The 19,759-nt window shown below is 42.1% G+C and overlaps 2 protein-coding genes across 4 annotated transcripts in view; one reads left to right on the top strand and one right to left on the bottom strand.

The window, feature by feature from the left end:
- The window catches only part of LOC126266753 (glycerol-3-phosphate dehydrogenase, mitochondrial), a 301,663-nt gene extending 296,883 nt beyond the window's left edge, over window positions 1–4,780 (bottom strand). For 2 of the 3 annotated variants that reach the window (XM_049971263.1, XM_049971264.1), the window contains exon 1: window positions 4,684–4,778. The gene's annotated coding sequence lies outside the window, so the exon portion shown is untranslated. Of the gene's footprint in view, window positions 1–4,683 lie in introns of all 3 variants that reach the window. The other variant, XM_049971266.1, reaches the window with a different exon arrangement.
- Window positions 1–19,759, top strand: part of LOC126267773 (laminin subunit gamma-1-like) — a 184,457-nt gene that overhangs the window by 99,610 nt on the left and 65,088 nt on the right. The gene's annotated exons all lie outside the window — the stretch shown is intronic.

The raw sequence follows: 19,759 nt of genomic DNA, 5'->3' as shown, positions 1-19,759 counted from the left end.
GTAGCGATCCGATGGCAGGGTATGGGTATGGTGAATGCCCGGTGAACGTGATCTGCCGGCGTTTGTAATGCCAAAAGTAAAATTCGGAGGCGGCGGTGTTATGGTGTGGTCGTGTTTTTCATGGAGGGGGCTTGCACCCCTTTTTGTTTTGCGTGGCACTATCACAGCACAGACCTACACTGATGTTTTAAGCACTTTCTTGCTTCCCACTGTTGAAGAGCAATTCGGGGATGGCGATTGCATCTTTCAACACGATCGAGCACCTGTTCATAATGCACGGCCTGTGGCGGAGTGGTTACACGACAGCAACATCCCTGTGATGCACTGGCCAGCACAGAGTCCTGACCTGGATCCTATAGAACACCTCTGGGATGTTTTGGAACGCCGACTTCGTGCGACTTTCGCGTCTGCAATTAGAGTTAGCTGAGTATCCTCGTGACGCTTCCGCCTTACTAAATGAACCAGTACGAAACACGCTGCTTTTCTTTGGATCGTCTACGGTTCCTCTACCAATGGTTCAAATGGTTCTAGAACTTAGAACTAATTAAACCTAACTAACCTAAGGACACCACACACATCCATGCCCGAGGCAGGATTCGAACCTGCGACCGTGGCGGTCGCTCGGTTGTAGACTGTAGCGCCTAGAACCGCACGGCCACTCCGGCCGGCCCCTCTATCAACACCATCTGGTACGCATACTAGACTGACGAGCAGTATACAAGTATTGGTCAAACGAGTGTTCTGCAAGCCACCCTCTTTATCGATAGACTACATTTACTGAATATTCTTCCAATGAATCTGTCTGGCATCTACCTTACTCGCAATTATTGTTATATGGTCAGTCCGCTTCCGATCAATCCAGACGCATACTTCTAGATATGGAAGTAACTACTTCCACTGATTGTTCTGCAACCGTGTGATCCATACGTATGATAAAAATAGATGTATGTTTGCGTATATATATGTTCAACATCTCCTCGTAACCCACTGAACCGACCTCAACCAAACTTGGTACACCAGACAACAATCTCAGTGGGTTAAGTAGCACCTACCTGTCGTAGTTCAGGAGATATGACATAATAAACAACGAGATTCGTAAAAACTGCCGCTTCACGCATACTTTTAAATTTTTTACTTCTGTTTTACCAACTCTATTCTCAATAAATTTCGTAGACAGTATCCATATATGTCACTAAATGTACGTAGATAAATTTATCATTGTACGATACATAGTTCAAGAGATATGACTTTCTGAACAGTGAGCTGAGCTAGAAAATAATGCCGCATCAATCATGAAGTTTTATTACTTTTATTTTTTTACTACTAAGACTCGAGTCAACTTAAGAAATCCCCGACGCCTGGCAGCGTTTTTGACAGCTTACAATTGCGAAACGATTGTATGCGAAAACAATAGCCGTCTATAGATCTATGAAGAGGCATAGCCATAGAGACGTTTACAGAATCAGGTTGCAGATATGCGAAGCAGCTGTGCCCAGCGCACAGAAACGATACGTTTCTAATACAAAACTGGAAAAATGAATATCCAGGGAATGTCATGTTTGTCAGCTAGGGTCTGTCTGTCTTTGTATTCCCAAAACTTTACATTTGTTAGTGTTGAGCGGCAATTGCCTCTCCCTCCACAAAGCGTCGATCATCTGCAGTTCTGTGCCTTCTGTGTCAACAACAACATGGTCTGCGAAAAGCCTCGTGGAACTACCAATGTTATCTTCTAGATCATTTATATATATTGTGAAAAGTAATGGTCCTGTAAGAAATTTTTGTCTTTCTGGAACCATCAAACAGCTAAAATTTGACTACTTGTAGTCGATCTTTGATTTACAAAAAGAGTCGAGAATTCATGCTGTAATAGAGTGTATTACAACAAGTCTCTGTAGTCCTAACCCATGGAATTTGAATTATGAAGTACGACAAAATTACATTTCAGGGGAAAACCTACCGTCAGAACTCCATACTACTGAAGGCATTTTTCTTATACGCGCATACCGGAAAAAACCCGCTTCCCGTAACCCGGTAATAGAGAGAACAATACCTGTGCGAGAGATATGAGCCACATGATTACGGCGAGCGGCCTTGTTCGGCCCTCCACTAACTGGCTGCTAGTTAACAAGTGCCGTGACGACACGTCCGTTCGTGCAGGCTCGCTCTTGCGTCACGCAACAGTGAACGGAGCTCTGCACAGACAATCGGTCGCCTACAATGGCGAGCACGTTGCTACATTTCTTGTAGCGACACAGGATGTGTGCAGCTCAAGATCAGTGAGCAGCTACAGCTCCAAGACACGTACGTGCAAACGATGCCATTTCTCGCGAATGTAACTGACGTTAGCTACTCGGATCTGGATAAGATCCTGATGAATCAGTCCAGAGTTAATTTTTCGATTTTTTCCGTCCTTTCTTATCCATAGATCACTGACCCAGTAGAACAAGCACTGCGTCAACATTTGTCTCCACTGTATTCTCTCCGTTGCTGTTTCCTCCTTATTGACTGCAATCAAAGCTTCGGCACCTTCCTTTACGTCATCTGTTCCGTGAGCTATGCAGGGTCTTTTCGTTGCACTGTGGGTAATAAACGTTTGCTTAGTAAGTCGGGCGTCTGGTGTCAGGACTCTGTGACCTGACAATTGGAGACATCTAATCTTTTGTTGTTGTAAAACGTGGGCTTGACTCATGATCTCATAAATTTTATTATTCTTGCTTGTTCTCCAACCATTTTCGTCTCTCACCGGCCCCCAGATTCTTGTCATCGTCTCTCTTTCACATTAGATCATTTTGTACCTCCCTTTTAGGCAGTGTCCAGCCTTGTGAACCATAGAGGACAATGGAACTCAATGCATTCTACATCTTCATTTTCGTGATATGGCTCCAGACTTGAACGTGTCTCAGAGGGGATGTGGACATCAGGAGCCACCAGAAATTCTTTATTCGGGATTCATGAACTGAATCGTCCCTCAGGAGACGAGGGTATACATTTCTTCGCCCGACACAACCAACTACCCAGTTATCAAGGACTTGTCGAGCGTGTGTTACAGTAAAGAAGAATCTATAGAAAACAAGAGGTCAGAAAAATCTGATTTCTAAACTCAGCTTTCTGCTGAAAATCTCTTCGCAGAGAGAAGCCGTGTAATATACGACCTTTAATCGGTCGCCCCAGCTGACCATTTTCATTATACATATGCCCCGAAATGTCCGAAACATATTTAGGAGGTTCCTCTGCGATCTCTTAATTCAGTTTATAACATTTTAAATGCAACGAAGTTTCAGATTGCATTTAAGATAATATATTTTTAAAGAATTGCTAGTTCAATGACACATTACCCAGTAATCATAATCTTTCGCTTAGGTGAGAACTATAGTAATCCTTTTTACACTCTTTCATCTCATGTAATCTTCTTTCGAAGCAAAGAAAATTCACGTACTACTTTCAGTCGGTGTCGTTCTTTGAAAACCCTTTTCGCAGAAATGCTTGGAATGTGTTTCGCTTGTTGTTGTACAATAATTTTTTTTTTATCTTCACCCAGACATTTTTCAACACTTTAGTAATCGTGTCAATCAGAATATTAGGTGTGCGATCTGAGAGCTCAAACGTAATAAGTAATAAACAATTACGCAACAATGTAAAATTATATATAAGCTGTTATAAAAATTAAAACTACATACTGTTGGTGGCACAAAAGTATAAAATTAGATTTGCAAAAATAAATAGAATACATTTCTATAAAAAGTGCTTCCGCGTATATATTGGGAAAGTGAGAAAAAATTCTGCCCAGACAGTCTTTACATTGGCCTATACTAACAAACAAATTTGCGTTTTAATAAGTGTATTCTGAAAAATACACTTTATTTTCCAAAACACGTTTCGACTGTGTGTCACCGTCTTTGGGTCTCTATTAAGGAAATTACCTTAATTGTGAAAGTGTATTTGCACAGGTCGGCTTGCATTTTCGCCTTGTTACTACTTTTATGAGGACTGTGGTGACATAACTTTTCTTTCAGATCTCGTTTTTTGCGAGTGAGAACATGTAATACAAGGTGAGAGTAAAGTGTAAAAGACGTGAAAAACATTTTATCTGCAATTACAACAAAAAGAAACATGCTGAAGTTGTACAACACGATGTAAAACATGCATCGTTTTAAGCCACAAAAGCAAGCCGACCAGCAAAAATCTAATTTCATAATTGAGCTCATGGAAGATGACACATAGGTATCTAAAAAGATTTGATAAATACAAAAAAGTAATTGTTTTTGGGGAAGGCGGAGTTTGAAATCATATTTAATTCATAAATACAGAAAAAAATCGAGAGGAGCTTCCAACCCTTAACCTTAATATTTTTTTGGACTGTCGATTTTCTACAGGATATCGTTCAATCGGTTTGGGGAAGTTCATGTGCTGGAACGGGACTCAAACACAAGGAACAGCTTTTCTAATCCATCTCTGCAAAAGTCAGAAGAGCAGAGACAATCCTGATTCGGTAGACAATTTCAGTTGGTCACTAGGATCTATTTTAGCAACACACCTACAGAGTAACATATTTTGTTCCTGAGACATTGTCCCTCGGCGCGCCGCACAAAAATTATCAGCTATGGGTCGGACGGATCGCCTTATGCAGAAATAAATCTTCGATGGGCAACAGAGTGTTTGGCAAGTGAGTAGCTCCATACAGACCTGCAGCTGGGACACAATGCTTCCCGTTGCTTTACCGCTGACAGAACAGCTGATTCCCGCTCCAACCCGCCTCGCCTGCGCCGATCATTCGCACTACGCGCTACTTTGCCTGCGAGCCTTACGCCACGGGCGTGACGTCACCGCTTACGTAACTCAGTAATGTGATCTGACCTGACGCAACTCGCCAGCGCTGACCACCCAACACCTGAGTGCGAGGAATGCTACTAAAATGCCCTGTTTACTCGCCTGATGTAAAACATAGCGCTGTGGCAGTGACAGCTGTTCGAATCTTCTGCAACAGGGAAATTCTACTGGTGTGCAACAGACACGGCCGAAAACTGTGTCTTTCTAGACACCTGCAACCTGTAACGTCGAGCTGACACGCGGCATGTAATCTGAATGTGCAAAACCATCTTACTTCACCTTCCTGCGGTCAGTAAAAAAAAAAAAAAAAATGGTTCAAATGGTTCTGAGCACTATGGGACTCAACTGCTGTGGTCATCAGTCCCCTAGAACTTAGAACAACTTAAACCTAACTAACCTAAGGACATCACACACGTCCATGCCCGAGGCAGGATTCGAATCTGCGACCGTAGCAGTCGCACGGTTCCGGACTGCGCGCCTAGAACCCTGCGATCAGTAAGTAAAACGATATGATATTACAGAATACATAAAAGTTTCATAATTTTACACTCGCCTATGATACTATCTCGCTCAGGATAGGGGGGGTTATCGTTAACGTCCTGTCAACGTCAGGGTCATTAGCGAGAGTCTGTCAAGGAATGGAATAGGAATCTATCATGAAGACGTTAAAAGAACGATCCTGGCTGCCTTAGCCTGCCATAGTTTCACGGAACCGTGAGAATGCTACATCAGTTTAGTTAGACGGAGGTTTGAACCCCGCTGCCCCAGAAGACGAGTCCACTGACTTAGTGCGCCGTCTTGTTGGATATAGCATTATGGAACTTCCTGGCAGATTAAAACTGTGTGTCGGATCGAGACACGAACACGGGACCTTTGCCTTCCACGCGCAAGTGATCTACCATCTGAGCTACCCAAGCACTACTCAGACCCTTTCTCACAGCTTTAATTCCGCCAGTACCTCGTCTCCTACCTTCCAAACTTCGTAGCAGCTCTCCTGCAGATCTTGCAGAACTAGCACTCCGCGAAGAAAGGGTATTCCGGAGACATGGCTTAGCCACAGCCTGGGCGATGTTTCCAGAATGAAATTTTCACTCTGCAGCGGAATTAAAGCTGTGAGGAGGGGTTCTGAGTCGTGCTTACGTAGCAAAGATGGTAGAGCACTTGCCCCCGACAGACAAAGGTCCCGAGTTCGAGTCTCAGTCCGGCACACAGTTTTAATCTGCCAGGAAGTTTCATATCAGCGCTCACTCCGCTGAAGAGTAAAAATTTCATGTCGGATACCGTTATGGGTCTGTTAGATACCAATTTACTTTCCAAGTAAATAATACCTATCTATTATTTACTTTCCAAGTAAATAATTATGATGTGCGATTCGTCTTTCTAGGTAAACGTCGTGGGAGTCCAGCTTCATTGTTAAATAATATACAGGGGGTATATAAAAATGTGGAAGTACCAGGAACATAACGAATTGCCGTATTGCGCCTTATACGGCGAAGGAAAACCCGTTAGCATTCAAAACAGCTTCTAGTTGTCTCAGAATGGATAACTATAGGTATTGTACAGTTTTCAAAAGTATCTTATGTCATTCTTCCTGCAAAACAGGGGCAAGTTCAGGTAGCAATGGAGACGGATAACGATCACCCACCCTTCTTTTCAAAGTAGACCACAAAGACTGATAGCTGGTGCCAATGGTGGCCAGGAGAGATTCATCCTTGTGCTCACAAAACCAGTCCTGGCCCATGCAGTCTGTATGAAGGCGGGCCCTGTCGTCTTGGTGCACAGCATTTCCATTTGGGAACAAAAGTTATACCATGGGATAGACCTGATCAGCCACAATGTTCACGTAGTCCTTGGCAGTTATGAGACTTTGCACAGTAACCATGGAGCCCATGGAACACGATGATCTTTCTTTCGCTTACGCAATAGCCCCGCAGCGATCGCAGGGTCGGCGTGGTTGCAACGGATTTGGCAAGGTTAGTTTTAGGGCTGGCCGGAGGCCCTTCCTGCTGCCACCCCATACCCGCTGGGATGGAATGAGTGTACCCCTGTGGTGTGCGTACTGTAGACCTTCGGTACACACACCATCAGATTATTTGACTTGTCGCTCTAACGAAGTAGGCGAGTGTCAGCAATATGTCTCGTGGTCTTATTGTGGCGTGTTTATCTTCTGCCGTTAGGTCTGACGATAGAAATGCCACTTGCACGCTTAGAGTAGCAGATTGATGGTGACCAACTTTAAACAGAACTTGATTAATTTTCACACACATTTATTAAAATAATAACAAGCATAAAAATAAGTTAACTTGGTTCTGGATGCTATTTACAATTGACAATCTGAAGTTCCTTTGGTCTCGGTACGTTAATATCATTCTCACATATCTCTGATACTTGACAAAGTGTCTATACATTTCTCTTCATGGCTATGTACAGGAATATGATATTCTCATTAGGCGCAGACTGAAACTTGACTACAGGCTAATGCAGACTGAGGTCTGTACACTCGTTATAATACCTCGCGCGTTCAGGTTTCACTGCGCGAGTGTGATCTGTGAGGAGAAAAGGTTCTACGCTTGCAGCAATCTCCTTGGCTGGGTGACATAGTAATACCCGGATCGGCGGAAGCAGAATTTGGTCCGTCTCTAAGACAGCGCCATCTCGTAGTGCGGAGACGGACAAGCGCTGCACCTGCGCTGTTGTGCTTAGCGGGGCGTGCTCTATTGGGAAAGTTGTGTACACGCTGACTACATGGAACTATGTACACAACAACCCCTGCTGTCTGCGTCTAATGGAATTTATCGAAGAGTGCGAATGTGTTCAGATGTCTGCGAGTCGTGTAACTGAGGCGGAACGTGGGGACCAGCCCAGTATTCACCTAGAGGGATGTGGAAAACCACCTAAAAACCACATCCAGGCTGTCCAGCACACTGGCCCTCGTTTTTAATCCGCCGGGCGGGTTCGATCCGGGACCGGCGAGCCTACCCGAGTCCAGGAAGCAGCGCGTTAGTGCTCTCGGCTACCCTGGCGGGTCCATGGAACACGACGATGTGGCTCCACAAATCATCACCCTACCCCCACCATGTTCCACTCTTGTGATGTAAACTCTGCTATAAGATGGATCCAGATAAAAATAGGACTCATCCGACAACTGCTCCATAGTCCAGCTTTCATGGCTTTAGCACCACGTTTCCCTGTTACGGACATTTACATCACTGATTAGTGATTTTGGAATTCGAGCTCGCCCTACAATTCGCAGCTTATGGAGCTGCCTTCCTTTTTGTGCCACATGCTTCGCGAGTGCGACATTCAGTTCTACTTTTGCAGCTGTCGTCCTCTTATTTTTCGTTACAGTTCTCTTCAGAGATGTCCGCTACGATTACTCATGGTACTGCGTGAAGTCAAGGGCTGGCACACCAATCGGGAAAGAGAGAGCAGATAGGACTGTAAAGAAAACGTCAGCCAATTGCACGCTGACCGACCCCTCTCCAGGAGGACAACGCGGCACCAGCGGCCTCTAGGCAAAGAGAACATAAGCGCGGCCCAGTTCTACAGAAGCTTCACGACTAGCGACCTGAATAGAAGAGTCAACTGTATTACTTCACTTGTATTAGGAACTGTACATACTGAAGGGATTTCTTACTTGCATATCGCCCTTTGCTTGCGACACTTCTGAGCTATTGTCAAAGTTAAGTATTGTTAGTGTTCATTTCGTAATAAAACTCATTAATACGATTTTTTTGAATTTTGTCCAGCAATCTGAGAAGGCAGGTTTCCTAGACGCCCCGAATTCGACGACTAGGCAGTTTAACAACTCAGCGTATTGTTGTCCAGCTGTGACTTAACGGATGATATTTTTGCCATGGTGCCTCTTAAAATACCAAACCCTTCAGCAACAATGGTGATGGAAACACCAACCACACGAGCACCAACAATTCTGTCAAGTTACACGTAACTCAGGTCCAACATAACGCACAAAAAACTACACAGGACACTGTTATGACCACGACTAACACTTGCAACGTATTGAGGACGCTGCACGGACGCAGTTCATGGTCAACGTGCAGGTTTGGCTATTATCTATATTTATTTTCAGTCGTGCATTTCTCACGGTAATTCCACACTTTTATCCAACCCTCAGCTGTCTAGATTTAAGATGTCCATATGTACATTATGGTATCGTTTTAGATCTGAATAACTTCATGTGAAGAAGTACATACGACTGCACAAATCGGTCGACCATGGAGTACATTAAGCCACGCAATTAGCGCATGCACAGAAGACCGATTGAGCGAGCCACATTTATAAGCAGATGATTCAAGGTGACACAGCAATAATGATAGTGAAGTGACACACTTAACGCTTGTCTAATATGAACTCTGTTAGATAGGCATAAGTGTATCGACATCATTTGCACGTCTGTAGATGGAGCTATGTAACACCGAAATGTATTACAATATGAATACCAACACCTCAGACGAAGAAAGCTGACTGAAATATTCCCTCATCTAGATTGCCTAAGGACCTTTTAATTCCATATGATACTTTTCGACTACTGCCATAACGGATGTAGATTACAAACCTCCCTAAAATATCATGACAGTGAGTACAAATCTTGCCACTGATATGGAATATTGTTTATACACTACTGGCCATTAAAACTGCTACACCAAGAAGAAATGTAGATGATAAACGAATATTCATTGGACAAATATATTATCCTAGAACTGACATGTGATTACATTTTCACGCAGTTTGGGTGCATAGATCCTGAGAAATCAGTACCAGAACAACCACCTCTGGCCGTAATAACGGCCTTGATACGCCTGGGCATTGAGTCAAACAGAGCTTGAATGGCGTGTACAGGTGCAGCTGCCCATTCAGTTTCAACACGATACCACAGTTCATCAAGAGTAGTGACTGGCGTATTGTGACGAGCCAGTTGCTCGGCCACCATTGACCAGATGTTTTCAGTTGGTGAGAGATCTGGAGAATGTGCTGGCCAGGGCAGCAGTCGAACATATCCTGTATCCAGAAAGGCCTGTACAGGACCTGCAACATGTGGTTGTGCATTATCCTGCTGTAATGTAGGGTTTCGCAGGGATCGAATGAAGGGTAGAGCCACAGGTCGTAACACATCTGAAATGTAACGTCCACTGTTCAAAGTGCCGTCAATGCGAACAAGAGGTGACCGAGACGATACGCCGGATGATACGCCAGTATGGCGATCATGAATACACGCTGTCAATGTGCGTTCACCGCCATGTCGCCAAACACGGATGCGACCATCTTGATGCTGTAAACAGAACCTGGATTCATTCGAAAAAATGGCGTTTTGCCATTCGTGCACCCAGGTTCGTCGTTGAGTACACCATCGCAGGCACTCCTGTGTGTGATGCAGCGTGAAGGGTAACCGCAGCCCTGGTCTCCGAGCTGGTAGTCCATGCTGCTGCAAACGTCGTCTAACTGTTCGTGCTGATGGTTGTTGTCTTGCAAACGCCCCATCTGTTGACTCAGGGATCGGGACGTGTCTGCACGATCCGTTACAGCCATGCGGATAAGATGCCTGTCATCTCGACTGCTAGTGATACGAGGCAATTGGGATCCAGCACGGCATTCCGTATGACCCTCCTGAACCCACCGACTCCATATTCTGCTAACAGTCATTGGATCTCTACCAACGCGAGCAGCACTGTCGCTATACTATAAACCGCAATCGTGACAGGCTACAACCCGACCTTTATTAAAGTCGGAAACGGGATGGTACGCATTTTTCCTACTTACACGAGGCATCACAGCGACGTTTCACCAGGCAACGCCGGTCAACTGCTGTTTGTGTATGAGAAATCGGTTGGAAACTGTCCTCATGTCAGCACTTTGTAGGAGTCGCCACGGGCGCCAACCTTGTGTGAATGATCTGAAAAGCTAATCATTTGCATATCACAGCATCTTCTTCCTGTCGGTAAAATTTCGCGTCTGTAGCACGTCATCTTCGTGGCGTAGTGTAGAATTTTATACTCTATAACTGACGATGGCAATAGCGGAAATACATCGAATTAAAAAAATCCTTGCGCAATATGAACGAAAATTATTTGTTTGCAGTGCATAATGATCATAGATTCATACGTAAAATTTCTGTCGTTTATTAACGATTTACTTTTGTTCTTCCTTGGCAGAACTGCAAGATAGTTTTTACAGTGTACATGGTTTAATCGGTAGAGGTGCAGATATTTTTATGTGTGGTTGTTTAATATACATCAGTGTGTTGCTTGTTTCTTCTCTTCGTCGAAGTCTTCCCACAAACACATCGCAAACTTTAGAGTCTGGCGTAAGTGCACCATTAATTGGACAACGCCTGTCAGTACAGTCTAACCGTTTTTCGTCCAAGTGTTCACACTTCAACACTTGAGTTTCTGCCCAGGGAAAATAAACATTAATGGTTTATTCTTGCCACGTGTACTTTGAGGTACTAACCAACCTAAAAACGTACTACTCCTTATAGCTCTAATTATTAGTCTACAAAGGAAGTGAATACTGAGGCAATGCTGTTCAGTACACCGTCCTCAGTCACCGTTGGAAATATCTGCACCCTGTATATGAATAACCTAGTGGATAAATTCGGAAGTTCCTTGAAGCTTTTACTCTTTTCGCAGACAATACTGTTGTACAGAGACAAGTCACAACGCTAGAAAATTGTAGCGAAATGCAGAAAAACCTGCAGGGGATCGACTCTTTGTGCAGGGATCGGCACTGACTCTCAGGATAAATAGTTGGGAAGACCCATTACATGGTTGCCGAACAGTTACTGGAAGATATAACACGATTTAAAAATCTTGTGAACGCATACAGAGCGATTTAATATAGAACGACCACATAACACTAATCGTGTGTAAGGCTGATGCCAGAATTAGTTTCATTGAAAGAATCTTCAGGAAGTGTCGTCCACCTACAAATGAGGCAGCTTACAAAACGTCTTCCAAGCAGTGCTTCAGTATTGATGGTCAGTATGGATCCATATCAAGTAGGACTGATCCAGGAAATAGATAAGATCCCAAGAAGAGCAGAGTGTTTCGTTACAGGTCCATTTATCAGTCGAGAAAGTGTAATGGAGATGCCCCTCCAGTGGTAGATGCTACGGGACATACAGCATTATGGTGCGGTTTATTGTTAAAATTCCCATACAGAAGCTTCCTAAAAGAGCCAACCAATATATTGCTTCCTCCTTCATATATCTCACGAAAAAATAATAATAATAAAATTAGAGACTCTAGTTCACACAGAGATTTACCTTCAACTGAGGCATTTTCCGTAAGTAAGGTCCACAGGATTGTGTGCCGTTTTTAGGGGAATAGTTTAAAATTGGTCACCGGGTTATCTAGAATATTCAACCGAGGTTTTGCTTTATTATCTCAGTGCTAGAGGTCAGGGCAGCATTTTCTTAATGCAGGTTTGTGCAGCACTTCTCATTCAGTTTAATGCAGCGACTTCTTATGTGTAAGTCAGCTTACTTGGAGCATGCCAATTAGTGCTATATTTGCGTTACGAATAAACCTGTTTCGCTGGTTTGTAACAGTAAACGGTAGTAACGAGTAGGAAACGACGACAGTTTTATGACAAATTGAATGCAAAGAAAGACTATAGGAAAATAAAACGTAGGTAATATTAAGAATAATATTACTGTTTTGTTTTAAAGTTTTTCTGAGGGCTTGCTAATTATAACCTAAACACTCCTTTATCGGAAAAGAGCCAATAAATGTATATCATAAATATTTTTCACATTACAAATATAGATTGAAATATCTAGTATTATGGAAAGATTTACTTAATAGTAGTACACATCCTATTAAAACATGCTTTATTATTAGAATCATTACTTTTAAATATCTTAGAAGTAAGTATTTAAACTGTCCGATCTCAAATAACCATTGTGTCCTATGAGTCTTTCTTCCGGACAATGCCTCAGTTGTTCTTCCCCCGAAATATTCGGGCCTGAACGGTTATGGGAGGAGATGACGGTGTGCAGTGCAAACTCCGTTACATGTATTGTGGCTAGTGAGTGTAGATGTAGATAATGGATCATCATGCCGTACTACAGGTAAAAATAATTTCATTAGAAACAGCCTGAATCTGAAGGTGAAGAATCATCATAATTCGCACAGTTATGGATCTCTCGACTTTATTGGGAGCTAGTTTCACACAAATTGCAGAAAGTTTTCATTTCACGCAGGAATCAAAAACAGTTGTTTCACCCTCTTATGCTCTCGACAATTTAGTTGGTTGTTGCAAATTACTGGAGTTGACATTTGTCGAATTTGAAAACTATTTGAAAGTGAGTTAACCCATTTGTGAATTGCATCATACAAAGAAAGCCGTGCTGTTCATATCTGCTGGGATTTCTGTAATCAGCTGACAAGATATTGCGAATGATCTGATAAGATTTTTGGAAGGTAACTCTAGTACGCAAGCTACATAACTACTCAGGTCTTGCAGTTATGTAGTACAACGCCCAGTGTCATATGGTGACATCATTCGCGCATGTACACGTGCTACCAGAGGTTTATCTTCATAATTAATCGTGCCATTAATCGGATAAAAATGTTCTTCTCCCCTATGCTGCTTGATGAAGGTCAAACTTCTGATGTTCAGTTTTACTTTAAGAGAGCCTTGTTCGAAAATACACGCAAGAATCGAAACATAAAAAAAAAATGCGATGCAGAAGTTTAGATTTTTGATTTTACTAGTTTTGGTATTTCTGCTTATTTTGCTGACGAATTTTCTCTATGCATTAAACACGCAGCACCGAGAAAAATCAATCTGTAACATTTTAAATAGCGTACTAAATCCATATTTTTGTATTTACTAAGATGATTATCCAACAAATATGAATGATTTTTGGGTCATGGAAGTTTAATTTCTTGCAATTTCAGTTCATTTATTATGTACACGTTACACCATTCCATTTTGGTCTAATGTAGCACCAGTGGTTGAATGTTCCAGGAACAGAAAACTGGTCTCTATTTCAAGCGATTTATTAATAATGACGCATCTCACGCATTTTCAGATTATCTGTAACTAGTAATAACAATCTTGTTACATAAGTTTATTCACGAACAAATCTAGCACCGAACATTGGGATTGCGAGGCTAAAGGCGAGACGGAAAGTGATTCATTTGCCTCGAACAGGAAAGACCGTATTAGTCATATTTAAGAGCCATCGATATAATGCCGTTACAGCGGAGAACACAGTCGTCAAGTATGGACATCGGAAAGTCTGAAATGGCAAGTGAAACATCTAAGTTCAAGTGTTCAAATGTGACTGAATTCCTAAGGGACCAAACTGCTGAGGTCATCGGTCCCTATACTTACACACTACTTAAACTAACTTATACTAAGAACAACACACACAGCCATGCCCGAAGGAGGACTCGAACCTCTCCAAGTTAAAAGCGTAAAATTACAATATTAATAAAAATCTGCGTTAGCATAGAATAATGATCCAAAATGATACTCACCGAACCATGGAAAGTGCGGTGCGAAGATAGGTTCACGAACACAGCCATGTATCACAGTTGGAAACATGTACTGCTGTAGACAACGCATTTCATGAAGGGAGTGGGACGCCTAGTAGACTGATGCGAGAACGAGAAGTAGTGAAAGCTCCGACTGCCGACGCTGATAGTAAAATGGGATTGAACTAGAGTAAATGTCGAACGGAACCAGTTAAAATGATGGAACAGAATAAAATAATCTTAAAAATTAAAAATAGACGAGCTAGTGGAGACTTAAAATATAACTGTTTCAGTACACTACCAGCTATAAATAAGGACATAAGGACCGAAATTCCAAACGAAATAAATAGGGAGACGGAGGAGAGAAGGGTTAATTTTTATCCTTTTGGTCCTACATGTATGATCTGGAGAGAATCCAGCGTCGGCTCACTATGATCACCAGCTCTAAGACATACCGCGAAAAAAGACTTTTTTTACACTGGCCTTCTTAGTGAGAAGATGCTCCGGAAATAGCATTTTAGCCTCACATCCTAGATGCACTCGAAAGGAGTACTCCGACTACCAGCTGGGTTATTCGTATTGCTTGAATTAAAACGTTATAAGCTAACGGCTAAATTGGGACTGTAATCGTCGGATTGGGCGATGTAATTGAAGTTAACTAAATCGCGTTCTAAAGAATCAGGGCGTTAAGGGACACTGAGTGATCAACAATAGATGAGAAAAAATATTTTTTAAGCGTAGCGGGATGACAAAACGATACGCCCATGATGACGTCGTTGGTTGTAAGTTTTCAGAAAATGTTGAACACGATGTTCCACTCTATCAACCGGAGGCTTAAATCGAGATGACTGAGTAATTGATTAGACGCCATAACTTCGTGTGTGAAAGTCGGTTTGGGACTCAGATTACTAAACTCCTCCGCAACTGGACCAAAAATGTCATCGACGCAGGAGGATCTGCAACGAATTGAGGCATGGTGCAGGGAATGGCAATTGAATCTCAATGTAGACAAGTGTAATGTGCTGCGAATACATAGAAAGAAATATCCTTTATCACTTAGCTACAATATAGCAGGTCAGCAACTGGAAGCAGTTAACTCTGGCTCTGAGCACTATGGGACTTAACATCGATGGTCGTCAGTCCCCTAGAACTTAGAACTACTTAAACCTAACTAACCTAAGGACGTCACACAACACCTAGCCATCACGAGGCAGAGAAAATCCCTGACCTCGCCGGGAATCGAACCCGGGAACCCGGGCGTGGGAAGCGAGAACGCTACCGCACGACCACGAGATGCGGGCAGCAGTTAACTCCATAAATTATCTGGGAGTAGGCATTAGGAGTGATTTTAAATGGAGTGATCGTATAAAGTTGATCGTCGGTAAAGCAGATGCCAGACTGAGATTCCTTGGAAGAATACTAAGGAAATACAATCCGGAAACAAAGGAAGTAGGTTACAGTACACTTGTTCGCCACTGCTTGAATACTGCTCACCAATGTAGGATCCGGACCAGATAGGGTTGATAGAAGAGATAGGGAAGATCTAACGGAGATCAGTGCGCTTCGTTACAGGATCATTTAGTAATCACGAAAGCGTTACGGAGGTGATAGATAAACTCCAGTGGAAGATTCTGCAGGAGAGACACTCACTAGCTCGGTATGGGCTTTTGTTGAAGTTTTGAGAATCTACCTTCACCAAGGAGTCAAGCAGTATATTGCTCCCTCCTATGTATATCTCACAAAGAGATCATGAGGATAAAATCAGATAGATTAGAACCCACACAGAGGCATACCGACAATCTTTCTTTCCACAAACAATACGAGACTGGAATAGAAGGGAGAATCGATAGAGGTACTCAAAGTACCCTCCGCTACACAACGTCAGGTGGCTTTGGACGTAGATGTATATGTAGATGTAGACGTAATTACAACCAAGAAGTACTACTTGCTAAGAGCGGAGTGCATAAAATATTTATACTCTAGGCTATTAACAAAGATACCCGACAAACAACCAGCTAAACAATTCCCCTTTGCTAACCCATCATTTTCTTTGTATATACGGTCGTCGAACGAAAAGTAGTTATGTAAAATAATTATTCTGAGGATTCTATACACTCAACAACTTCGTTTCGAATCAGTGAACTTCTGATGAGTTGTCAGCAAAGATGCAATGTTTTCAACAACAGGTATGTTAGTTAGTATATAAATTCTTCACATCGAGTGAAGCCAAAGTACAACAACGTGGGAATATTTTGCCTTGAAGCTTATCAATGAGTGCTTTCCTGATTTGAAACAAGAAACTGTCATCATAAACTTAGAAATGCCATGACATTTGCGAGATAAATTTGGCAGTAGGTTCTCCTGGACTGGCAAACGAGCGGAGAAGAAGATCAGATTTAAGGGTCTCTATTTGAGCTCTGAGTTACGGAGGTTTGGATTTTATTGTTTTAAGTCTTTGCTAATCTTCAAAGGCAATACTGCTTCTACAAGCAAGAATGCAGATTCACAATTAGTGAGCTTTCAATGAGTCACATTCTATGGGTTTGATATCATTTTCGTAAAGAAACTACTCAACTTTAGATAAATAGTCTGCCTTTTAAATGATAATGTTTATTTTATTTATTTTTATTTTTATTTTTTTGGGACTCAACTGCTGTGGTCATCAGTCTGATAATGGTTCTGTTGTCTTTGTCTGTCCCCATCACTATGTCATCGTGCTCCTTAAGCTTCTTATTATTGACTTTAAAACTGAATGTTCACTTTCAGCATTTTTAATTAACAAATTTCTCGATCAAATCCCTGGTTTTACTAGCAAATTTGAGCCTATTCGTATTACCATTGACTGCACGATTTTCTGAAAGCTTAAAACCTACATTTAGGTCAGTGGCGCGTTTATGATTCATTACCAGTATTTAGAAGAGCATTCTGCTCACGATTAAACTGTAAATCACTGCGATTGACCACTAACTTGGCATAAGGGGTAACGTCACCGTTAACTCAAATGTTGGTTGAACGAATATTCTGTACGCTACCTTTTTTGTGGGTGGATTACACTTCCAGACGATTCTTCGAATGAAGCTCATTCTGGCATCAGCCTTACTCACAATTAATGTTATGTAGTCGTTCTATATTAAATCGCTCTGTATGCATCCCCAAGATTTTTCAATCATGTGACATCTTCCAGTGATTGTTCGGCAACCATGTAATGGCTTTTTCCCGACTAATAGTGCGCAATACATTACACTACCTGATGCTGAGAGTCAGTGCCAATCTCTGCACGAAGCGTCGATTCTCTGCAGGTTTTCCTGCATTTCGCTACAATTTTCCAGCACTGCAACTTCCCTCTATACAACAGAATTAACCGTGAAAAGAGTAAAAGCCTAATGAAACTTCCAAAGTTATCCACTAGGTCATTCATATACGGGATGTAACTGGTATAAGTGCAGATATTTGTATCTGTGACTGAGGGTAGTGTACTGAACAAAATTACATCAGTATTTACTGCCTTTGCAGACTAATAATTATAGCGATTAGGAGTAGTATGTTTTTAGGTTGGTTAGTACCTTCAGTTACATGTGGCAAGGATAAACTATTAGTGTTTATTTTCTCGGACACAAGCTAAGGTGTTGAAGTGTGGACACTTGGACGCAAAATGGTTAGAATATACTGACAGGTGTAGTCGATTTAGTGGAGGAGTTACGACCCTGCAGAAAATCGGGTTGTAAAGTTTGTAATGTGTTTGTGAGAAAACTGTTTGACACGGAGGAAAAACAAGAAACACTCTTATGAATGTACAAATTAAAGTACCACACATAAAAATATCTGTACTTCTACCCATTACACCACGTATACTGTAAAAAGTATCTCGCAGTTCTGCCAAGGAAGAACATTCAGTGTTCATGGGGATGTAATAAATTTTCCGTAAGCGGGTAGGTTTGCAGTGATGTCTTTTTTTAACTGGTTCAAATGGCTCTGAGCACTATGGGACTCAATTGCTGTGGTCATCAGTCCCCTAGAACTTAGAACTTATAAACCCAACTAAACTAAGGACATCACATACATCCATGCTCGAGGCAGGATTCGAACCTGCGGCCGTAGCGGTCTCGCGGTTCAGGACTGTAGCGCCTAGAACCGCACGGCCACTCCGGCCGGCTTTTTTAACTGGTTGAGCACTCTCCCATGTACAGACATTCTGTACCCACATGAGTTTATCAAATTGCGAATGGTCAGGTAAGCTAACTTTGCCGAAATTTAGGTGGTTTTCTCTCTTTTTTTCGTGACTGTTGGGTCTGTTCCTCACTTTTGTTGCCTTTGTCTCCTACCGCTGTGGCTTTGTGTTTGGTTTTACCATTACACCAATATTATTAACCTTTGTGCTTTTAATTGCTCCCCTCCCCCCATACATTTATCATCTTATATCTTTTTCTCCCCCCCCCCCCCCCCAAATCTCCGCTCCACTCTTCCTTCTCCCTATTCATTTAGACTGATATTTCGGGCCAGCATTATAGTTGGCAGTTTAATGAAATAGTTATTTTTATGTCGCCCTTAGTTCGTCTATTTTCAATTTTAAGAGTAATTTTAATTGGCTCTGTTCAGCATTTACTTTATTTTAATCCCATTTTGCTGTCAGTGGTGCCGCTCAGAGCCTTTCACTAAGTTTCAAAAAAGTCAAATGGCTCTGAGCACTATGGGGCTTAACTTCTGAGGTCATCAGTCCCCTAGAACTTAGAACTACTTAAACCTAATTAACCTAAGGACATCACACACATCCATGCCCGAGGCAGGATTCGAATCTGCGACCGTAGCAGTCGCGCGGTTCCGAACTGAACCGCTTGGTCACCGCGGCCGGCCACTAAGTTCCATTCTCACATCAGTCAACTGTTTGACCCACTCACTTGCGATGTATGTTGTCTAGAGCAATACTTGTTTACCACTACGATTCATAGTTGTGATCGTTAACCTATCTTCAAACCTCAATTTGCCATGGTTTGTTTATTTTTGGTTCTAAAAACCTGTTCTCACCCGAAATTAATTTCTTACTAAGGTTATAGTTGTACTCTTTTAATTTAGCAGTTTCACTTTCCATTTCAGGCTTTCCTATGTACATATTTGACGATTGCGGTCTTCGCCTTCCCATATCAGTAGTTTTTAAATACGCCTAATGCAGTCTGTGCTCACATTTAGCTTAGTCATCCCATTGTTTGGTGACAGATAGGTTCGTGAATTGACTGTTAAGTAATTACAGATAATCTGGAGATACACTAACAGCACGAAATGCGCCATAGTTAATAAAACGCTTGTAACAGAGTTTGTTTTCTATTTCTGAATAATTTGTTACGACTATTAAGCAATTTTGTATTTTTTTGCTGTACAAAACATAAGACTCGATTTGTTGATATTGTATACTCTATTTCCTTTCACTTGCATAT

Source organism: Schistocerca gregaria, chromosome 4, assembly GCF_023897955.1.
Source record: "Schistocerca gregaria isolate iqSchGreg1 chromosome 4, iqSchGreg1.2, whole genome shotgun sequence".
Lineage (NCBI taxonomy): Eukaryota > Metazoa > Arthropoda > Insecta > Orthoptera > Acrididae > Schistocerca > Schistocerca gregaria.
This window is presented reverse-complemented; position numbering and strand designations above follow the sequence as displayed.